This window comes from Pyrus communis, chromosome 10, assembly GCF_041283825.1.
Source record: "Pyrus communis isolate YQ-2024b chromosome 10, ASM4128382v1, whole genome shotgun sequence".
Lineage (NCBI taxonomy): Eukaryota > Viridiplantae > Streptophyta > Magnoliopsida > Rosales > Rosaceae > Pyrus > Pyrus communis.
In genome coordinates this window covers 22299391-22323441 of record NC_142574.1, presented here as the reverse complement: position 1 = coordinate 22323441, position 24051 = coordinate 22299391, and the positions used below count along the sequence as shown (strand labels likewise).

The 24051-nt window shown below is 32.7% G+C and overlaps 3 pseudogenes; all 3 read right to left on the bottom strand.

Moving 5' to 3' along the window:
• Nucleotides 1-11656: 11656 nt before the first annotated feature.
• LOC148693724 (uncharacterized) lies at nt 11657-12757 on the bottom strand (annotated as a pseudogene).
• Nucleotides 12758-15872: 3115 nt separating this feature from the next.
• LOC148693723 (uncharacterized) lies at nt 15873-17900 on the bottom strand (annotated as a pseudogene).
• A 2568-nt stretch (nt 17901-20468) lies between these two features.
• On the bottom strand, nt 20469-21729 carry LOC148693722 (putative F-box protein At1g44080; annotated as a pseudogene).
• Nucleotides 21730-24051: the final 2322 nt, after the last annotated feature.

Here is a 24051-nt window from a genome sequence, read left to right as displayed (position 1 = left end):
TCTTGTTGTCCACTACACTTATACAGTCGTCTGAACACAAGAAATTGTGTTCTCTTCCTTATAAGGTGTTATCATTTGTAATATTAGTACTAAAACATATCTTTGATGGTAACTGCTTATAAACCAACTCTAAGACAGTCTAATTGTATTACTCAATTGAATTGCGTAATACGTTTTAAGTTTGAATCTCACTTTTCGTTAATAAGAAACAACATTTAAAACAATTAGAACAAATCATCGATAACTATATAAATGGTGATTTGGACTCTCACATCATCTATTGAATAGAATATCAATTACATAAAGTGTGGTCTATGTTTGTTTATCAACACTTCAACAATTTTGGGAAATTATATGGTTTAGATGTCACATATCATGGCTTCTTCCGTATTAAATTTTTGGGCCACAAGTGAAGTGAGATACTTAGTTAGAGACTAAAATAATGATGGTCTATACCAACTGCACCTTTCACTCAATCTTAGATTAGTGAAAAGTGGCCCAAAAGAAAAAGAAGCAATGTCTTCGCCATCATCGTAATCATACCTAGATCGAGTGTACCCATCGCTCAACCCTTCGTGTCAAAGCTAAGAAACTCCATTTCTAATTTTATAGGTAAAGCTACTGATAAGATATGGCAAACCCATCAACAAGGAACACCACTAACCAACTTACTTGTTCCATGTTTCATCTGCTGCGTATTTTATGTGACAAAAGATGCATAGAGATTATATTGTAAAACTCGTTGCATGCAAGTTATTTTCTATAATTTGAGGACATAAATTTATAACAAAGAGGCTATATGGGCATTCAAATCAATTCATGCATTGTCATCCGTTTTAATTTCATCACATTCCATTGTGGGATTAATTTGAGATGCCAAGAAAGTTATTGACAATTGAAGAAAGGTTGACCTAGAATTAAGATAATCATGCATTATCACGCGTTTTAACTTTTCAATATAACGACAATATATAATTTTGTAATCATATGAAAGCATCACAATAACATTTCCGTTACATAAAAAAATTTCGCCCATTTTGGAGAGCGCATATTAGCTGAGCAGGAGGCCACACAGATTCAGTGTGCCACGCCCTTACGCTTTAGTTTGCGGACATTCCAAGCAAACCAACATTCATGTTCTTGAGTTTAGTATAATGTCATTGCTACTCTTGATCCTTCTATGGTCTTTTTAATTGAGATTGACCGAGGTTGCTGTATTGGATCCAAGGCCCAATAGAAACGTTTTTAAGTTCGAATGCCCCGCCCATTTCGTGATCATTCCCACCGGGCCAACACGAACGCCTCAAAGCGCATGAGGCAATGAGACCATGGCCCGAAGCCCAAGTCAATAACTCATTACGATGAGTTCCGTTGACTTTTAGTTTTTTTGTTTTAATTTGAACAAAAGATATTATCTATCCAAAGAAGGAAGTAGGTTAAGCTTCATAATGAGCTAGTAATAATGTAGTTTAAATTCGTCTTTAACGAGAATTTAATTTAAGATCTCTCACTTACAAGTGTAAAAGAATATCATTAGATCGTAGTACTAAGTGGCCCGTTGACTTTTAGTTAAATGAAATGAACTAATAACCTCATTTTACACCCTTTTTAGTTTCGTTTTCTCCATACTGCACATTGAAGTATCCACCTTAATTTATGATTAATGTTTGTTTAGTTGTTTAATACTCTAGTTAAATTAGAAACGTGACTGACAGGAGGGTCGTTTATGAAAGTGCATAAAAGTCACACTTGCCCTTATAATTTTATTACCGCATCCATAGTCTAGTTAGGCGGATTTTATCTATCATTTTTTTTATAAAATATTATACTGCACTAGGGATGATAGATTTGATTAAATTGCACAACGAGTGAGTCATTAGAAATTAGAATCGAACTCTTACTAGTAGATTTGTGGTAAAAAAATAATATTACTAGTAGATTGGCTGTAATTTTCTACAAGTGGAGCCACTGACTTTCCTTTAGTAGGCTATCTTGTGTAAGGAGGCAAACAAAGCCATGTTAGTTTTTATCGTTTATTCCTTGCGGATGTTTTAAACACCCACACACTCCATCCAAGGATGATACTATAGGCGAGTTCAAGCTGCTTATAGAAAAAGAAAGGCGCAAATAGTAATAATAATATAGCAGATCAAAAATAAATGATTGATGTGCAGTGCAGTGCAGTGCAGCAAATCTTGATGGGGACCAACCTAGTAGTTCTGGCAAATGGCAATGGCCATAGCAAGTGATGATGCTTTCATTGCTTTGGGTGCTCATCTTTTATTTACTGCATCTGCAGATTACTGAATTCACTCTTCTTTCTTGTTTGCTGCATCTGGAATCGATAATCCAGTTGGATTTTATCATTTGAAGATTTTCTTTTTAACTTGATATAACAACATATTACATTTAAGCGTGAGCGGTTTAAGTTAAGTTATGTAATGGACGAGTCATAGTGAAATAGAATCGATCTCGCCATTTATAAAATTCGTATATAAAGTTTCTCATTCACTAGTTTAGGAATACCACTAAAAATACTTAAAAAGGGTATTTGGTCGTTTAGAAGAATCGAAAGGGGCATTCGTTTCACTTCCGAGAGATGTCTACTTTCTAGACTTAAGGGCAAAGAACCCGAGGTTGTGACTGTATTAGATGCATGGTTTGTTTGTGGGTGGGTGGATGCATTGGGTGTGTGTAAATGGAGAACAATTAAATTGGATGAGAACAAATATTTTGGTGGATATGAGTGTTAAGTTTATATTCATGTGTTTTGTGTTCGAAACTTTTTTTTCTTTTAAATTATTACAATAGTTTCGACTCCTCCTACCTCCTCTTAATAATAATAATTTGTAAACAAAATAAATTGGATGAGAACAATTTGAACTTTTACACTTAGTTATAATTTGTAGAAAATTTATGTTTATTTCAAGGGTAACAATCATCCTAAAATCACTTGTTTGTTAAAAAATTAACTAATGTTATTGTCAACGAGCTCAGCTAGTAATGTCTATATGGTATTTGGAAAAAAAAAATAAAAAAAAAAAATAAAAAAAAGATTAGATGATCACTAAGCCACGACAGTCCACTTTTTTGAAGGTCGAAAAGACTCCAATAGGCATACTATCTATGTGGTACTTAGTGACATTACTTCTAATTACTACTAGGCTTTACTTTACTTGTACATATCAACACTTAATTATGGACTGCACTCTGAAATTTTATTTATCACAAAGATCGTATCACAAATGAAGATTACACGAGACATATAAAACCTTAATGAAATGTTTGCTTCACTCAATGATGCCCTAAAAGAAAAAAAAAAAACTTAACCTAATTAATATTTTTTATTAATGCTTAACCTAATTAATATTTTTTTATGAATGCTTGCGGAGCTTAACCAAAACAATAAGTTTTACCCTATTTGTGTATAACTAGTGCACCTAAAATATCAATTCGTGAATTGTGAAGAAAAACAAAAACAAAAACATTATACATTATAAATTAGAATTAAACTAACGTCATCTACAAGAGTCGAAAATAAGATGTTTCATTAACAAAATATTACTGGTAATAGATTATCACGTAATATTATTCTTACTAGTAGGCTATCTTGTGTGGATGGATCCTCTCCGGATCCCCTTCCTGGGGATCCCGGGGATCAAGACACAAGGACCGTTCATCAAAGATCATGCAGTCATAATTAATTGCTTTTTACGCAAAACAAGATTGCTTTATTTTTAAAAAATAAAAAGCATTTAATTGAGGCCGCACGATCTTTGATGAACGGTCATTGTACCTTGATCCCTGGGATCCCAAGGAAGGGGATCCGGAGAGGATCCAAATCCATCTTGTGTAAGAAGGCAAAAGCTACATTGTTTTTTAGGGTTTATTCCTTGCGAATGTTTGAATCACACCCCGGTCAGGATGAGTTCAAGACGTTCAGTGATCCTTGGTACGGTCAAAGAACGAGACTTGGACCTAATATAATGATTCATATTGGTGCAGCAAATTTGGAGGAGGAACCTACCTCACAACAAAGTATATGGCTCAACTTGGGAATTTTCTCCATTGTTTTGGAGTACGATACTTTGTTTTTTTCATCGTTAAATCTTTAGTTAAAAACACATAATTTATACCTCAACGGTTAAAACTCTCGAAATATAATGCTTGAAGCACCATGAAATTTTTGCTCAGCTTGTACTTGCAATAGGCATATGGGATTTTAACTAGCAAGTGATACTATTTCGAAACATTGGTTTGGGAGAAAGTGCTTCTTGGATAATGATAGCAAACCTCCGGTGATACATACCTAATGTGTCTATAAAACCCCATACCCTACTTTTATTATATATTAATTTGCAGAGCATATAGTTACAATATGCATGATTATACTTTCAATTTCAGTTGATATTATTCTCTTCGGCGTAAGGCATTCACTTAAATTCAAGAAAGACATTGGTCGTAGTCGAACTGAAGGACCAAATTAAGCGAACGTGTCAATTTTAAAAATCATTTGTAATAAAATGTACTTAAAAATAAGCACATCGAACAAACTTGATGTCTGAAACAAAAGTTGAGTGAAGTTTTATTTTTCAAGTATTCCTACACTTATATAATAACGTGTGTTCTACCATCCTGTATTCTGAGTACTTGAAAAATATCTCCATTAAAGAGGAACGAAGCAAAAGCCGTGGCGTTTTTGATCATTTATTCCTTGCGGATGTTTTAAACACCAACACACTCCATCCAGGGATGATACTCTGGGAGTGATCAAGCTGTTTAGAGAAAAAGACTGGTACTAGTAATAATAATATAGCAGATCAAAAATAAATGATTTATGCAGCAAATCTTGAAGGGGGACCAACCTCACACAAAGTACCTGTTCTGGCAAAGTGGCAATAGCCCTAGCAAATGATGATGCTTCGGGTGCTGATCTTTTAATTACTGCAGGTTAATGAATTCACTCTTTCTTCTTATCTTGTTTGCCGCAGCTGGAGGACACAATGTATTACTGCATCCATAATTTAGGTGGATTTTCTCATTTGAAGATCTTTCTTTTTAGCTTGATACAACAATATATTTCATTTAAGCGTGAGCGATTTAGGTTAAGTTATGTAATGGACTTGTTGTAGTGAATTAAAAATTAATTTCTCATTTACAAAGTTTGGGATACTACAAAAAATAATTAAAGGGTATTTTGGTCGTTTACAAAAATCGAAAGCGACATTCATTTCACTTTTAATAGATGTCTAGCTACTTCCTGACTTAAGAGCAAAGAACCCAAGGTTGTGATTATATGAAAGGTTTATGGGTAGGTGGTTGCATTGGTTGTGTGTGAATAGAAAGCAAATCAACTGGATGAGAACAAATAAATTGTACGTGGTTCAATATTTTAGTAGACAGAGTGTTAAGTTTTCACTTATATCTTTCAAGTTCGAAACTCTTCATTTTCCTAAATTATTGTAATAGTTTCGAATCCTCTCTCTTCTCCTTAATAATAAGAATAATTAAAAAAAATAAAAATAAAAAATTGGATGAGAACAACATTGAAATTTCACACTAATTTTTTTTGAACAAACGATAATATCTACACTAAGAGGGTGAGGGGAATCGAACCTTAGAATTTATGTTTATTTTAAGGGTAACGATCTTCCAAAAATCACTTGTTAGTTGAAAAATGAACTAATGTCATTGTCAATGAGCTCAGTTAGTAATGTATATAAGGTAATTTAAAAAAAAAAAAAAAAAATCAACTAATGGCTAAGTTATGGTAGTTCACTCATTTGAAGACCAGAAATACTCGAGCCATATGTCTATATGGTAATTGGTGACATATAAACATTTATGTGGACTGCACTTTGAAATTGTATTTATCACAAAAGTCGTATCACAAAGGAAGATTGCACGAGATATATGGATGCCTAATGAAACGCTCGTTTCACTTAACGACGCCTTAAAAGAAAAAGAAAATACAGGTAGTACCCGTGCTGAAACATACTAGTATCATTGGAAGAAAAAACACTTCTTTTCACTTTTTACTATCTAAATTAAATTTTTTTTTCTTTCTAATTTGAGTAATTAATTAGAAATATAAATTGCAAAGGGGAATGCTAGGGTGACCAAAATCTTAAACTAAATTGACAAACTAAATAATGTGTCACCAATAGGAATAAGCACGTTAATCAACACTTAAATAATAATCATATCTCAACAAGTTTGCCAATTTGATTTAAAAATTTTGATCTTCGTAGCATTAACGAATTGCAAAAGAAACTAACGTGGACATCAGTCTAGACACTCCAATATGAAATTCGCGTTTCACTTTTACATAAGGCCTAAAAACAAAACGACATCATCTTCTTCTTCCTCGCGCGTCATGAAGCCTGTCCTGCAACCTACAACTGTAATGATTGTTTTTCCATTTCGGATAAATCTTTTTCTACATCTTTGCATGGTTAATTGAAGTCAGGTACCATCTACATAGAAAATTAATTAGCCTACTTCATTGCAAAAGATTTTCACCTTGGGTGAAAATCGAGTAATTAGAAGCAATTTACATCTCTCCTTGCCCTATAAAAAAACCACCATTTCTCTGCATTTCTGTAAGTCCCTCAATCTGATTTCTGTATCTTCAAAAACTTTTTTGTTCTAGTTTCTCTCTCACAAAACTCTACATTTTCTAGTTCCAAAATGTCTCAAATATTTCGTTGCAATGGCTGTACCAGTGAAAGCAAGAGATTCACAACAATTGAAAGCTTGAGGATCCATGTTCATGACAAACACCTTGCAACACATTACGCTTGCTTGCAGAAACGTAATGTGTTGCAAGGTGTTTGTCATGAACATGTGTGTTGCAACGCATATAAGGACTCCAACCAAGAATGAGCTGAAGAAGAAGAGGCCAAACGTTCAGGAGGGCGTAGGTCCTTCTGAAGCGTAGATCCGTCAAGTCCTAGAGACTTCGAGTGTGTAGGGACCTCTTATTCCTAAGGTACAAGTAATAATTCCCTATCACTTGTGGTTGATAAAGTTTGTTTGTTTTGGTGTTTTGATTGATTTGTTTGGATTAGTTTCTTTGGTTGAACTTGACATAGAATGGAGAGGACCTTTTGGAGTGTGTTTTACGGCTTCAAAGGCTGTGCAAAATGCAGCAGCACTGATTTCATTAAGTAGAGGAAATCTTGTAGGGTATGGTGCTTTGCCATGACCCATACTTGTTTAAGAGAGTGATTGACAAGAGGCTTAACAACCATTTCAGCCTTACTACCCCAGATTGAATCCTAGCCCTTCATTTGGGTTTTAAGTGATCTAATTTGAAGTATACACTTGTCACTCACACACACACACACACACATACATTTAAACTGAAAAACTAGCCGTTGGAACTAAAACCCTTCATTTCTTCTTTCTTCTTCGATGCAGACAGTAGCCATGCTCGCAAGCTCCTTGCTGCCTTCGATCCCTCGACTCCAGGAGCTGTTTAGCTTCCAACAGTGGTCACTCGGCAAGGCAGGCATGGCTAGGAAAGCTGTGGAATCCAGCTACACGGTATCTCAGTTACTCCATGTATCAGTTTATCTCACTTATCTAGTGCGAAATGAGGATCCATATATATATATATATATATATAAACGGCAGTTTTTAAGTGTTTTGCTTTGTTGTGTGTTGCACTTATGCTGTGATTATACTGGTTACGAGAAGCGGCAGCAATCGCATTAGAACATAAATAGAGTACTGGTGGTTTCACTTAGTATTCGAAACACACTCCCTGCCCCTTTATCCTCACCACCACGTGTCTTTCGCTTCTCTGCTCTCTCTTTTCATGTTGTTTTTATAATATTCCTAAGGTTCATAAACCAACACATATGCAAGCACCCAGAGATGGATTCTCATATCATAAAACTAGACACATGCACGCGCACAGATAGTTTACAGGGGTGAACACATATGCATAGCTGCATACATTTTAGTTTCTAGTTACGTGAATTCGACGCAATAGGCGGACTGACAGTTTGATGAATCAACATTTTCGTTTCCAATGCTTGGTAGTACACTGTTGCTCCATTAGTCCATGCTTGTTCAAAACACAAGGAAAATTGAGATGAACCTTTACTCTCACATAGCAGCGGAGTCAAATGAGTCAATGACTCCCATATTCATGCCATGATCCTTGAACACCCCACAGCCAAGGGCTTTGTGAGAAGATCTGCAATCACTGATGCAGTGTCTGTGTGGCTCAATAGACACCTCTTGCCTTCACCATTTTTTTATAGCCAAATATTCACGTCCATCATTCATACATGTTTATGTTACGCCTTTGGGCAAGAAACGTAAACAACCATCATTTTAGAAATAGATTATGTAACCTTATTGTATAACAGTCATGTAAAAGATTAAGAAAACAACCAAGATTTGTTTTTAGACAAGAAAACAGTCAACTTAATTTTCTCAAAAAATGTTATGCCTGAACAAATCTCAAACTATTTATACATTCCTCTCTTTGAAAAAGAATATTGACATGTTATGAATTTTAAAAACACAATTTACATAATCCATTACCTAAAGTCTTTTCACTTTTGTACCAAATCTAAGACTTTATTGTTATGCTTCCAACCATCTAAAGAATCCAAGAAACATTGGGCAAAGGAGCAGTCCACTTAACATTTTACAAAGTACAATGTACTGAACAACAATTTGAAGCACACAAAGTTCTTTTCTTTTGAAAAGAATAAATACACGGTATAAATTGATGATCATATATATATATATATGTTTATATATAGTTTCTTTGAACAAAATTTCCTTATAATTTCACTTTATTGAAAAATTATATAAACATTTGTTCAAGAATAACTCATTATGGTTGTTGCTCCTGCAAAATGTTAGCTTCAATAACTTTCAAGATGAGTAATTTTTATCATCTTGCCATTCAATTGGCGCCTGAGAAACTTTATGCACATGAATTGTTAAAATCGAAGACTAGAAACCCAAGGTCAACTTTTAAGGTGATTTGAATGACTTCAGATCAATACTCTTTACGAATCTCAGGCAGGCTAATTGCATCATAAATCAAGATACAACATGAATCAAGTTTATATACGACATCTACCATTTGTAACACGTTCAAGGTTGAGCATGCGATTGATATCATGGTGAATTAAAAGAATAGCTCTTTTCGGAGAAAATCAAGGTTCATTACAGCTTTATGCATATTGGTTGCAACATGTATATCAATTAGACATCAATAGCCATATAATGAATTCATAGTAACATTTTTACCTTGCCAAAAACTTCAAAATATGATTCAACCATATTCAATCCTTTATCAAACTCCAATGAGTTTGCCTAAATACTTACAACAAAGCTTCAATTCTGCCATGCGCAGATAAACTAGTTATTCAATGAATGACCATGAGTTGCAATTTTATGTAACACCTTTGGGCAAGAGACATAAAATATCAGTTGTGCAATTAAATTAGGTTTTTGTCTAGTATCCATGCATAAAACTTTAACATGATAAGTAGGAGAACCTTCAAGTAGGTTCCGAGGTATGTGTAGTTTCCATTTGGCCACATAATTTACTTTACATTAGAATGTGGCACTATAGCTTGAAACCAAAGCATGACAACATACTAATACATCCAAAAGAATAAAGAACCACTTTGCAATATGGTACGGACATTGAACTCAAACCAACTTCTATAATGAGAAACAAACACTCCAAACTAAGCACAGTGCAAAGCAAAGATACAGAAATAGAGAGATAAAGAAACCTGCAATTGACAGCAATGGCGAAAATCCAGGGGTACACATACCACCCCAGCCTTCGGAGACCAGATTGAAGTCAGGGAAGTGAGGCCTTCCCTTGAGCTTGATGGATCAAACGTCCAGGAACCACCTGATCACCATCCTAGGGATGACAGCGTAGCAATTCCCGCTGAAAATCACATCCTGCACCACCGTTCGATCTCGTACCACGACTTGCACACTGTCAAGATTGAGTTCCAGTCCTGGTCTGTCAGTATGAACAAGAACACGTGCTCCAGCACCTCATTGGGAAATTAGTTCCGTCATGTTTAGCATTTTCCACAACTCAAACTGGTTAAACAACACTAAACCGATGTCGCTTTTTTGACTTCTCTTATGCTGCCATTCAGTGATATCAGAGGAAACCCAGCAATCACCATGCTCTAATTCATTAATCGAACCATTCACATGTCGTCTTCTTTATAAGAACTTATATGCATGTTATGATTGATGAATTACAATTTCATGCGATTATCATACTCAGATAATATATTATCATAAACCCACTTTGATGTAGTTTATGCAATCAATTGTCCCAAGAAATAATCACATGGTCTTTTCGAGATCCTTCCTTTGTTCTGAAATCACTGATGAACACGATGATGCATGGATATAAATTGGAATAATGATAAAACACGAATCCAAGTGAGATTAACTAGGCTCTGATACCAAATGTTAGAATAAGTATTTAGTCTCAAACTTAGATTACAACATTCATTAAAGTGTTAGTTCGTCGTGATTGAATAATCATATACATATACACGTACCTGAGGAAGCCATGAAATATAAGATGAATGCACCGAAGAAAAAACTACCAGAAGGTCTTCTACTTTTTTTTTTTTTTTTTTTTTCTTTTGTCAAAACTAGAAGGTCTTCTACTCACTTAGACCTTATGTTCAATACTAGTGATAGTCTAGTTATCAAGTGAAGTATCTCTTGTGAGCAGGGACGTTCGTATTTAGAGAGTATATCCTTCACCAAATCCCAGCTATCATGGGATCAGTTAGAACCCATTAATCTGCACGTTCAAATGAGGCTGACTAACCTCATCTATATCACGTTCCCCTTAATCCTTTTATTTAGGAATTCTATTTATTCATATGGTCGTGACTCCTAATTGGTTTAAACCACGTTCGGTATCCTTATGATGATACATGTAAGTTCAAAATAAACTTAAAAAATGAGTCAAAAACACTAAATTACAACTAACAGCTTCTTTTGTGCAACCCTATGTATACTTATTTGTAGCTTTTCTTCTTTCTTTCTTTTGTCTTCCATAAAATGCTTCACTTGACATAAATCGACACAACGAAGCATAACTAGCCAAGTACCCACTAAAAGCTCGATGAAATGATCCAATGAAATTTCTTTGGCCAAAATTATGACGCCATTGTTATAAAATTATGGCTCTGCCACTGCAATGAGGAGTGCATTGCATTTCTTTTCCTGGGACTCAGTTGCTTTTAGTTATGATTGTTTAAGTTCCCTTCACATATAATTGTTTAATTTCCTAGGACAGTAAGCTCTTTACTCTTCTAGATCAGTTTATAATATTGATGAATTTACAGACAAGTCTCCACCAAAGAGGAACCTTCCAATTGATGTTATTTCCTAAACTCAATTTTCCCCTTTCTAATTCATCCACTGAACCTCCCCTCCCTCCCTCCCCCAACATCTTGTAATTTATGGTTTATCAGCTGATTATCTTGAATTGTACTTGATTTATAATTTTTTTTAATAAATAAAAACAAAAATCAACTATCAACTAGTTCATGTGGCTATGTACGTTCCAAACAAGACCTAATAAATTAACTTTAAAATAATATTCTAAGGGACAAATAATAAATTGTTACATATAAACAATTGGTTGAAACATAAATGAAAGGTACCTCGTCCTTTTTATTGTGTTCCTTAAACGTGCAGGTTTTGTAACGCTTTGACTTTTGACATTGTACACCTCGAAATTGTTAAATGTTTACCAACAATTTATACCTTCATTATCATTAACAACGAAGTATATGCAGTTTGATTGTTATCACCCACAAACAAAGCAATATCACCTATCGTCGTTTTTCTCAATCGACTTGTCATTAGAACTCAATTAAAAAATTCTAAATTTCCTCAACTCGCAGGTAAACAGTCGATACTCACTAAATCTATAAATCATCAATAGTCCTTTCTTCTTTGAACCGACAAGATACATTTTCTGAGGTTCATCTGCTATGCCAGTAGCAACCAATTGTATGTCTACAATAGATTTGGAAGTAGAATCAAAAGCCACAAAGTTTGCTCCAATTATCAACCGCGTAAATTATCTTCAATTAGAAGAACATCTCTAATCCATGGATAAGTTTCATCACCATGCTTATCAATTTAAGTCCACCTTGTCTCTTTACCAAGTCTATTAATAGAAGCCAATTGACTAAGAGGTCCATAGAGAACCATAACAATGCAATCTTTGGAGTTTGAGATCGGGGTTTGCTAACATCGTAGTCTTGATGACAAACTAGTCAGAATGAGCTTTAGGCTTTAGCATAACCTTGTATTTTGTAATTAATTTGAGGTTTTAGTGGAGGAAGATGAATGATTGAAGGCCTCTTTGTCCTCCCTTTAACATCAAATTGTGGATTCCTTAGGGTTACAACAAAATTTTCCATTGTTATTATCCAACCGTTGGAAGATCCACCAAATCATGTCTTTGGTAATTTTAATTGAAAACCAAGGACTTGATTGTTCACAAAATCATATGCATTCCATGCATTTTCTTTCCTTTCAGAAACCAAGACCACTGGAGTTGTCAACCTAGCACGTTTATATTTTCTATCTTTTTTCATACAACGCATGACCTGCAAACAGCCATGAATTGTACGCATTCTGATGTATCAAACAACCTATCGTAAATCAAAGACAAAACATTTGTTGGCAAGTTCGCTCAATCTGACAAGAGTTGACGATGATATAAAAAAAATTAGTGTAACAAGAAACTAGGAAAAGAACAAGCCGTGAAAGTGCACAAGTTCGTGGCAATCAAATCAGTTATTAACTAATTTATACTCATTCAGTAGTATTGTTTGACTAAACGATTGAGCGTTTTAGCCTATATGTACATAACTAGGAAAAGAAAAAAAAAATGTAAGAACAACATATGCAATAATAATATAAACAACTGTGATGAATTTCAAAATAAATGTATATGCACCTTGATTCATAAAGAATTAGGATATCATGATAATAGAACGCAAATAAATAAAATATATACCTGAAATATGATGTCAAAAGTAGAAGAGATGTCTTTCTTGCAGAAGAATTGAAAAGATTGATGTTTTATCAGAAGCCTAATTGAAGGTTGAATAGATAGATGCGCATTGGTGGTCTTTTTTTTTTTTTTTTTTTTTTTTTTTTTTTTTTTTTTTTTTTTTTTTTTTTTTTTGAACGAAACGATAGTAGAATTTTATATATAAGAACCAAAAGTTTTACATGGTAAGGCAAACAAACCAACAGGCTGTGCCTAATTCAAGAACACTCAGACAAAATAAGGTTCGAAAGACAATCTGGAAGTTCCTCGAATGAGGAGCAGATTGTGGAACCGTTGTGGAGAGCGAAACGAGCAAGGCGGTGGGCTGTGCTACCGTATACTCAATTACTTTGTTATTATTTCCTAAGGAAATAGAAATATACTAGCAATAATGTCCGCGCGTTGTTGCAAGTCTTAAAACTACTGGACATAAAAGAAGAAAACAGTCAGTGCAAACTTGTAATGGATAGTTTGTAATTAATAGGTTTTTAGTATGTTCATGCTATTTAAACAAAGAAAATACAATAAGAAAAAGAAGCAGAGTGTTGGCAGAAAGTGATGTAATTTGCGGCATACCTGTAGTCAAGTCTGTGTAATTGATTTTAGTTGTGAACACCGGTAACATGTATAACTCAGAGAACAAAAAACAGCAGAAACTGAAGAAGAAAATGATGTGCACATAGAATATACTGCAGTAACTATAAATTAAGGTTAGAAGTGTTTTAATAGTGATATAAATTTGTGGTGGAGAATCTTACATAAGAGGATAACTGCTTTTATGAGTGTGAGTATATAATACATCAAAACGATTATTAATAATTAACGAAATGTTTGAAGTAAAAAAATATACATTTGATGTGGAAATTCAAGATAATAAATGTAGTTGTAACTTATTAGAAGTGTTTAAATTGGCATTAACTGGTCGATAACAATTTGTCCAATTATATTGAATATGATTAGACCATGTTACGATACGATGTTACAGGAAAACGAAGAAAAAATTATATAAGCTATTAGAAACAATATATAATTGTAAATATAAAGTTGTGTCATTTGATTCTGAATGAGCATGTATATACTGATAGCAAAACGAAATCGTTAGGGTTTTATCCAAATTAGGAAAAATCCAAAATAAAAATTGAAAGACAACCATTATAAAATACACCTTAGTTGAATAAAATATGTTCCTCAGTGATCTGATGACAGGCCGCGACCAAAACGGGCTGGAAATCGGCCAAAAATCCAGCCACAACCTAGAAATCTCATATGGATAAAAAGACTTACACTGTGAATTCTTGCCCCCCTGACCGTCCATTGCGTTTGGTAATTTTTTAATTTATACAAATAAAGAGTAAGTGAAATTGGATACATACCTGGGATGAGAATTTGAATAACGTTTCAGAAAAGATAAGTTTGTTACAATTTAGTACAACAAAAATGAAAATTGATGTCTTATGCAATAAAATATATTTAGTGATAGTGTTATATAAGACTTAGAAAAGTATTGCAAATCATGCTATGATTGAATAGGAGTTTATTTGGCAATATTATAATTTTTAAAACAAAGTTAAATGGCGATCTAAGACGGATCAGATTTACGTAAATTGGTAAACTTAGGTTTAATTATATGGAGTAAGAATCATCATTTCCGTCTTTTCTCTTCAGAGGAATTAACTATTACCAATTTATATAGATACTTTCTTCTTCTAACTTATTGTGAATACATGGCTAATTATTTGTTTGTCTAGCAAAGGGTTTAAGGATAACATTCGGAAGTATAAACAGACATCCTTCCATTAAAGATAAATCATGTCCATAGTTTGTAAATCTGTGAAAGAACATATTAGATTAAAATACGTGGACATGGTATATCTCTAGTGCAAATGTCTACTTTTATACTTTTGGATATTCAATTTAACCTTTCAATATGCAAGCAGGTAATTTGTCAGATGCAGGATGTACATGTGCTATTCTACCAATTGATGCTTTATAATTTCTTGGCTTCCAACTTTTTTTCTTTACATCGTACAAAAATTTTGTGGGAATTTTTGCATAAGTTAGCGCACGTGCATCAAGAAACTTTTTGTTCAATTCAAACCAACTCATTAACATTGTGTTTTCAAAAGCTTTTTTTTATTAATGATTGACTGTAGTGATTAATCAGCAGTAAAAACAATATTTTGTTCAAATGGTAAATTAACTGTTAATCACTCTACAGAAGGCTCTTTATGATGTATGAAATATTGAAATAGTCTCTAAACAACCTCATAAGGTGATATATATCTACAATTGAGGTATGCTAAAATCTCATCATTCAAATTTTCTTGAAGAACTAAATGTGCTCTATATGAACCTTTATTTACATATTTGAATAAATATTTTATAAGTATTGATTGACAACTGGATTCAACATTTATATGTGCATTATATTTTAGTAATAACTCTACATTGTAAGGAACAACAAAACTATTATCAACTTTTATGCCGTTTTTAATCACAAATTTTTCTTCATCTTCACGACGTTTATAAACAGCAAAACTATTTGTGTCAAAAATTGTTTTGCTTTTATATGGCTTAGGAAAGTTTTTAGAACATTTATTTTCTTTCATGCAAGGTGATTTTGGATTAATACAACCACATGGACCATGAATCATAAGCTAATTAACAATTTCATAAAGTTGAGGATGCAAATTTTTATCAGGTAATTCAATAGAAATAATTGAGTTTATATCTGATGCGCAAAAACATTTCACATTTGGTTTCAGCCATATTAACATATGAGAACGAGGTAAACCTTTTTTTGAAACTCAACTGTGCAAACATCTGTTCGTGAGAAAAAAATGAAAACAAAGAAAAGAATAAAAGTAAATTTTATATTAAATAAGAAAACTGAAAAGCTTGAAATAAGTGCTAGAATGAGTTTTAGTAACTTACTTGCTTGAATTTCTCCAAAAGGCTTCCCGGACTTGATGAAATCAATTATATGATCAAGCTTCATTTTGAAGATTCTAGAAATTATATCAGGCCTATCTTCAGGTTTGAATCCTCGCTTATTCTCAAACTCTCTTGTGATTTTTGGCCATTTAACATTACATGTAAATGTTATAAACAAACCAGGATGTCCATATTCTCTACAAATAGCCATAGCATCTTGATAATTATTTATCACATATCTAGAACTTCCAGTATATGAAGCAGGTAATACAATTTTTTGTCCCAAATTATTTGCATCAGTATCACCTTTTGAGAATGCATCATATATCCCTTTATAAACTTCACTTCTCAATTTTTTTTTGATTTTGTCTAATATAATCTAATCTATCTTCTTCAAGTGTTGCAAAAGAATCGACCAAATACTGTTGAAAAAGTCTTCCTCCTCTTAACAATGTACTTAATGGTGGTTCTCGCTCTTGAATTTGATAAGCAATGAAAACTCTCATTGGTATTCTTTGTCTTTTAGTTTTTTTACCTCTATAATTTTCATTCCATTTTAAATCTGGTCCATAACCATCTTCACCATATGGAAAAAGAATTGGATAGTGCAGAGGCATAAATTTAGGATTCAACTTTGTTACACGTTTTAATTCGTGACTTTTAGACTCTATAATAATATCTCGATTAGAATCATACAATCCTATATCTCCAACTATCAAACCACATATTTCATCAGTTGTAGGTTGCTCATATTGTTTGTCATCATTTAATTGCCTGCCTAGCAAAGTCATTTTTAATGAAGAAAGACCATCATTTTCAAATTTATCTCTTGCCATTAGAAAAAGTTTAACCAATTCATTTGATGCATCAAACATTTTGATTAACCCTTCTACAATCGTTGGATCTAGTCTTTGATTGTTTCCATTGGAACTAAAAACTTTAAGACGATTTTCCACCTCATTATATGTATCATAGACATACAGTTGAGCAAATTTTGGAAACTCATTATCAACAGGCAAAAGAGATCTCATTAAATGACAAACTTGACCACTGATTTTGAAAATATAAGGGCTTGATCCATTGTTAATTGAGTTATCAACTTTGTCTCACATTGAAGTGAATGCAAACATTGGGTTATAAGTTCTAATATTTTCTCGAAATGATAAATTTTTTTGCCCTTTAGTTGGATCAAGTAAGTAATCTAAAAACGGTGGTGCTGGTTTTGGATTTGGAAACTTAATTTTTCCTTGTTGGCAACAAAGTGTGAAAATAGGTAGATCGTTTTTACACTTTGGTTTAAGAGACTCTTTTAACCAAAAATAAGCACCACAATGAACACACTTATAACTTTTATCTCCTAAGTCCGCACATTCTTTAACAACTCCTATAAAAAAAGATACACAAAAAAAAAAAAAAAAAACAAAAACAAAAACAAAATGAACTTAATATTATTTAGGCAATTAGAAAATTGAAATTCATGATAAATCAAATTAATAGATGCATAAATTAAGAATTGACCTTTTTTATTCTTTTGAAAAAATGCTTGACCCTTGTTCATAAGATTACTATTCTGATCATCAAGGGTTTGTTGAGTGTTTTTTGTAGATTGGTCTAATACATTGACAACCTTTTTTCCCTTTTTATCTCTTAAGAGAGCATTTTTTTCAACAACAGTCATGCAATGTGATTCATTGATATTGGAAGAATTTATGTTTTCAACATCTTGTTGAACAGAAGATGTGCTAGCATCATCTTGGTAGTCAATGGCTGAGTTTTCCTGAATAATTGGACTACTCTTAGATGAGAAAACATCGACATAGTTTTGTATACAACTTATTTTGCACTCTTTTAAATTGTCTGTCATATTCAGATAAAACATTGGATTGATTATTGACAAACTCTTTTTCGTGTTCTGTATCATTAATTGTTAAAGCATTTGCAAGTCTTTTTGACATGATGGAATCAAATTGGAATAGGAATTTGAAAACAAATTAGTGCAAACCACGCTGGAAAAAAGCCAAAAAATGAGAAAAATAAGTATCAACAAACATATAATGCGAAGATTAAACAAATGTATACTATAATGATTAAAAAGAATAGATCACCCAAATTTTAAAATGCAACTGGAAAATAAAAGATTAAAAAAAGTAAAATTTAAAACTAAATAATTTTTAAAATTGCTCACCTTAAACAATTGAAATTTTAGAAAACACGATAGTCAATCTGTTCAAAAAGGCAAACAACAAACAATTATTACAATGGACAATAGAATTTAGTTCAGCAACAAATGGCATGAAACAAAATATAAAACAAATAATAAATGGAACTTAAAAAAATTTAAAAATTAACAAAGTAATAAGATAACTACATTCTTACTTCTTATAGTTCAATTGTGAAACTATGCAATGCACCATGCAACCATAGAGCAAAATTTATTTTGCAAATAAGTTTTCAATGGGAGTATCACTTCTTGTCTTATCCACGCTGAATGGAAACTGCAAAGATCAACAGTATTAACAATGTTTATTCTCAATGAAAGACAAATTACAAAAAATAAAAAAAACCAATTGATTTTTACTAACACATAAATTATATAAATTGATGGCTAGATTATCAAATAAAATGTGAGAAAATAGGAGCATTAAAACTTTTTAAACACTTTTTTAAAACAATGGGTGACACAGAATTAACAAATACACATGTTCAAAGAAATGTATATGTTAACTAAAAGAAAAATTGTTATCACAATAGAAAATTGTAATATAACTTCATGATATTGACAGTTTTTGCAAACATCAAACTTTTTTAATAACACAGTTTATGACTATAAAAAAGCATTTTACATATAATTTATCTATGATATTCACAGTTTACTAAAGACGATAACACATTTAACTACGAAAATAAAAACTATCTATGGTCCCAAGAATCATGATTAACACAATGTAGAACCGATGGGTTTAAAATGTATAAGCTAAAATTAAAAGTAACTTCTCAGATAAAAAGGTAATATACAGAGTAAGGAAAACCAAAAAAAAACAAAAAGACTATACTACATAGATAACATTGATAAAAAAAAAACAAAACATTCTATTTTTATAATAATGTACTATCTAGTTATAAAATTATAACATAAAAGTAGCTCAACATTATAACTTAAGTAAAGAAATATTTGAAAAGAATGATTTGATATACAATTTAGAGCCACAGTATTCACTACAATCAGACAATTGTTAAACAAAAGGAAGAAATATAATCTTGAACACAATATTAACAAAGTGAATAGCACTTACAAACACAATCAATTGTTTGTAAACTTGACAGCTGAAAGCTAACTTGGCAGTTAAAATTACAATAGGAACTGAGATGCAGCAAAGATTTTTTTTTTTCAAACCAAAATTAATCTGCAGATGATTGCAAACAAAGAAATAATTAATTCTCAAATAAATATAAAACGAATTTAAAATATTTCAAGGCTACTTTTAATAACAACATAATAAAGACAAAGATTTTATCAACATGACTCTCAATTTTATGCAGGTTGGGATAATCCAATTTAAAAGAAAGGGATTTCCTCCCTGATTGTTGTGATAAGAATCACTTAAAGACAATAAGAACCACTCCAATTCATAATAGCAAGTATGCTGGTTTGATTGCCATTATCTAATGTGTTTAGCGTTGCCTTAGTGGAATACCTAATATGTTGAGAGCTTGAATTGATTGGGATGTTTCTCTCCAGTAATTTTCACTCTATGTCGATGGTGCACTCACGAACTCCCTAACTTCATAGTAGCTCATCAATTTCGCCTTCTTAAGTGTGACATAACTAAAGAACTTGTGTACATTTTCAATGCTCCTTCCGTCCTGAAAATTTAACCAAAAAGATTTGTAGTCTATTTGACAGGGTTGCAAATTTTATTCGACGATATGAAGAGGGAAGTGTTATTAGCATTCCAAAAATCTCATTCTACACTCCTCACAAATGTATTTTTCTTTTCTAATATAGAAAGTTAGGAGTGTAGAATGAGCTTTTTGGAGGACTAATAACAATTCCCTATGAAGATATTAATTTGAAATTTTGAATAATGTATCACCTTTTGTAGATGAACTTTTAAAAATAAATTAGAACAGCCAAAGGTTGATTTCCTTGAACTTATATGATGTTAGAGGTGAATGTCTTGCTAATAGTTTCATAATTTCGTTTGCCTTAATAATAGGTGAATTAGGTTCCGTTTAGCGCAGTAAAGTGATTGCAAATAATAAAGTCATGGGTGAGTTATGGTTGATTGTCCTTGTAAAAAACTAAAAAATCTAAATTCCCAATAGCCTCTCCGAACTTGGAAGAGGTAGATAACCGTGACTTGCCACCAATTGTCCCCCTTAAAAAAAAAAAAAAAAAAAAAAAAGTTGCGAGAAACCTCATAAATTAAATTTAAAATAATATCTTGAGGGATTGCGTCTTCTTCACTGGGTTCCCCAAACGTGAAGGTTTTGTAACACTTTGATTTTTGACATTATACACCCCGAAATCGTCAAATGTATGCTAACAATGTATACCGTCATTGTCATTGATGAAGTATATTCAGTTTGACTGACACCCTGAATGCATTGAAGCAAGCATAGATACTGAATTGTTATCACCCACAAACAAAGCAATATCACCTAAGTCGTTTTTCTCAATCCACTCGTCATTAGAATTCAACTAAAAAATTCTAAACATCCTCAACTCGTGGGTAAACCGTCGATACTTACTAAATCTGTATACCATTAACAGTCATTTTTTCCTTGAACCGACAAGATACGTCTTCTAAGGTTGATCTGCTATGCCAGTAGCAACCAATTGTACATCTACAGTGTAAATCTTATCTTCAACTAGAACAACATCTCTAATAAATGTATAGATATCATCACCATGCTTATCAATATAATTTCATCTTGTGTCTTTACCAAGTCTAATGAAAGCCAACTGACTAAGAGGCTCATACAGAACCATAACAACGCAATTTTTGGAGTTTGAGATCGGGTCTGCTAAAATCGTAGCCTTGATGACAAAATAGTTAGAATGAGCTTTAACCAAACCTCGTATTTTGCGGTTAATTACAGGTTTTTGTTAAGAAAGACGAATGATTGGCCTCTTTGTCCACCATTTAACATTAAATTGTGGATTCATTAGGGTTACAACAAAATTCGCCTCCACTGTTATTATCCATCCTTTGGAAGACCTACAAAATCGCTTCTTTGGTAGTTCTAGTTGCAAACCAAGGACTTGATTGTTCACGAAATCATATGCATACCATGTATTTTCTTTCCTCTCAGAAACCAAGACCATTGGAGTTGTCAACCTAGCACGTTTATATTTTCTGTCCTTTTTCATACAATGCCATGCCCTGCAAATGGCCATGAATTGTACGCAATCTGATACAATAGACAACCTGTCATAAATCAAAGACAAAACATCTGTTGGCAAGTTCGCCCAATCTGACAAGCAAAAAAGAAAAAACATCAGAGAGTTGACGATGATAAAAAAAAAAGTGTTTTATGGAATGGTATAGCAAGAAACTAGGAAAAGATTGATCTTTTTCTTTTTAGCCTTTGTGTATATAAGCTAGTGCACAATTCGATAATTTCTGTAAAAAAACGTAAGAACAACATATGCATGTAACAACATAAAAAGCATGTATACCTGATTGCATGATGTCAAAAGTAGAAGGGATGTATTTTTTTACAAAACAAAAGATTGATATTTTCTGGGTTGAGACATGAGATAAATAAGACATTGATGCTTTATCAGAAGAATAATTGAAGGTTGAATAGATGTGCCTTCGAAAATAGGCTAAACCCTTTATTTATAGGTGTACCGTATACTCAATTAGTTGTTCCTATTTCCTAAAGGAAATAGGAATATATGTTCCAACTTCCAAGAAGAATGAGGAAACTAATTACTCAAATTTGAATGTTTCTTCATACTACACCGACGGCCGCTGATCCAACTTTAGGGTTTTGTAACCGGTTTTTTCCTGCATGTCTCATTTTCTGCCTGGTCACTTTACGTCATTCACTTGCGTACAAGGGCCAACTACGAACTGGCAACCAAAATTCCCAAATAAAGTCAAGATTCTAACACCTAATTGGGTCCCAGCCTTAGAGATTCTCACACCAACGGCTGATGGTGTCAGACATTGGAATATAAATAAAATTAAGATTTAGTTAATAGCTATAGCTTGTATCCCAAGTAAAGTTAATACATTTCGAATTTCCTTGGGGAATAAGGGCTCCTAATCCTATCCAATGAAATTTGGTTTATCAATTATCCTTTATGGATCTCTCTGCTATTATCTGCCTTCAAAACCTCAAATCTTTCATCTTCTTCCATCTTGGCAATTCCAACTGTCTTTCCTTAAAATTATATCTTTTTCATTTAAATTTAAGTTTTTCTGTCTTTTTTTTTAAAAAAAAAAATTAAGAGTTTTTCATTAAAATTTAAGTATTTTTCATTAAATAAAGTTATAGCATGATTTTTTTTATCAAAATAAATTTAGTTCAAGCCCTTTCCATGAAAGTTCTCTTATTTGAATTGTTTAGCAACAACCAAAGCACCACTATGTATAAGTGGTGAAGAACCAAAGGGGACTTGGTTAATGTTCATCCAGAGGTGTTTCCATCACGGACCCAAGCTTCACGTACTGCCTCAATAAAAGCTAGAATTTTTGCAGCCACCAAACTCACAAACTCTGTAATAGAAGCAAAATAAGCATCAAGGACTTGTGCCGCAGTTGTACGACCATTAGCACAAGAACCATCTATGTTTAATTACCTAAAGCCATCAAGGCATTGAACGATTCCAATAACTGGAATAAAAGGAACCCAAACAACAAGCGGAGAAATGCGCATCGAATAAACAGTCAACTAATAACAAACTTGTGTTGAATTTGTTTCAGTCTACTGTGTCTTCCACTTCTTTCCTTTCTCGTTGACTCAACAATCCTATACATGGACATGGAAACCAGTTTTTACCAATCAATAAATAGGCAATGGTGCAGTTATGTTTGGACACGTAAAGACTGACACATTTTGCTAATACACTATCTAATTGGGGTAATTTTTAACAAAAGTGTTAGTTTTGTACTCTTGTATGTATAAATAGGCACGATATTTGTCTTTCCATTCTGTTGCCATCTTTTAAATCCTTCCAAATTGGTTTTAAATATCCCCTACTCACCCAAACCATTTATTCTCACTCAGGTCAGAAACACAGAAATTAGAACTCAAAAAGGAGTTGTCAATAATTGGATGACGGTTTAGTAGTATTTATTTTTATTTGTAAGTGTGTCTTTATTTCAAATTTCAAGAATGGCAAGTACACAATCAATTTATTCATAATATATTCCCCTCAATTAATTGGCAAAAAAAAGTTTAATATGATGAGCCATATAATTTTAAAGAATTAACCTGGATTTCCTTCCATGTTTATGCTCATATGGAATCATTCCATTATTTTCTCTCGTCAACGCAAATTTAACTAAAATTTATTTTACCTTAACAATCTTAACTAAAATCATGTACTCCTAACAAGATTCTCTTAACAATCTTAGTTTTTTATTTTATCTTTTAAAATTTAGCACAACATTAACTAAAAGAATGATGTTTTACAGGCCCATTGGTTTGCTGTCATAGATTGCAAGGAATGTTTTCTGTGTTAGTTAAAACATGAAAAACGATTATATAATTGATGTTTGGTCAAGTTTTAATCTGAACACAAGAAAAATTAAGTAGTAGTCCGAGTTCCAGTAGGAAAAAGGTTAATATTTCTGTATGAGCAGCCACGTACCATGAGTAATGCAAGAATCCAGAAATTAGAAAAGGGATTTTAGGAGAGGAGAAAGTAGCGTTCAAGCTTGAGAAAAGAAATATAGGGATTTAGAAGAGGATGATTCGGTTTCAATGATTCATCAAGCTATATCTTTTTTTATTAGTAATATTAAAATGGTAACATACTTTTATAACTAGACACTCAA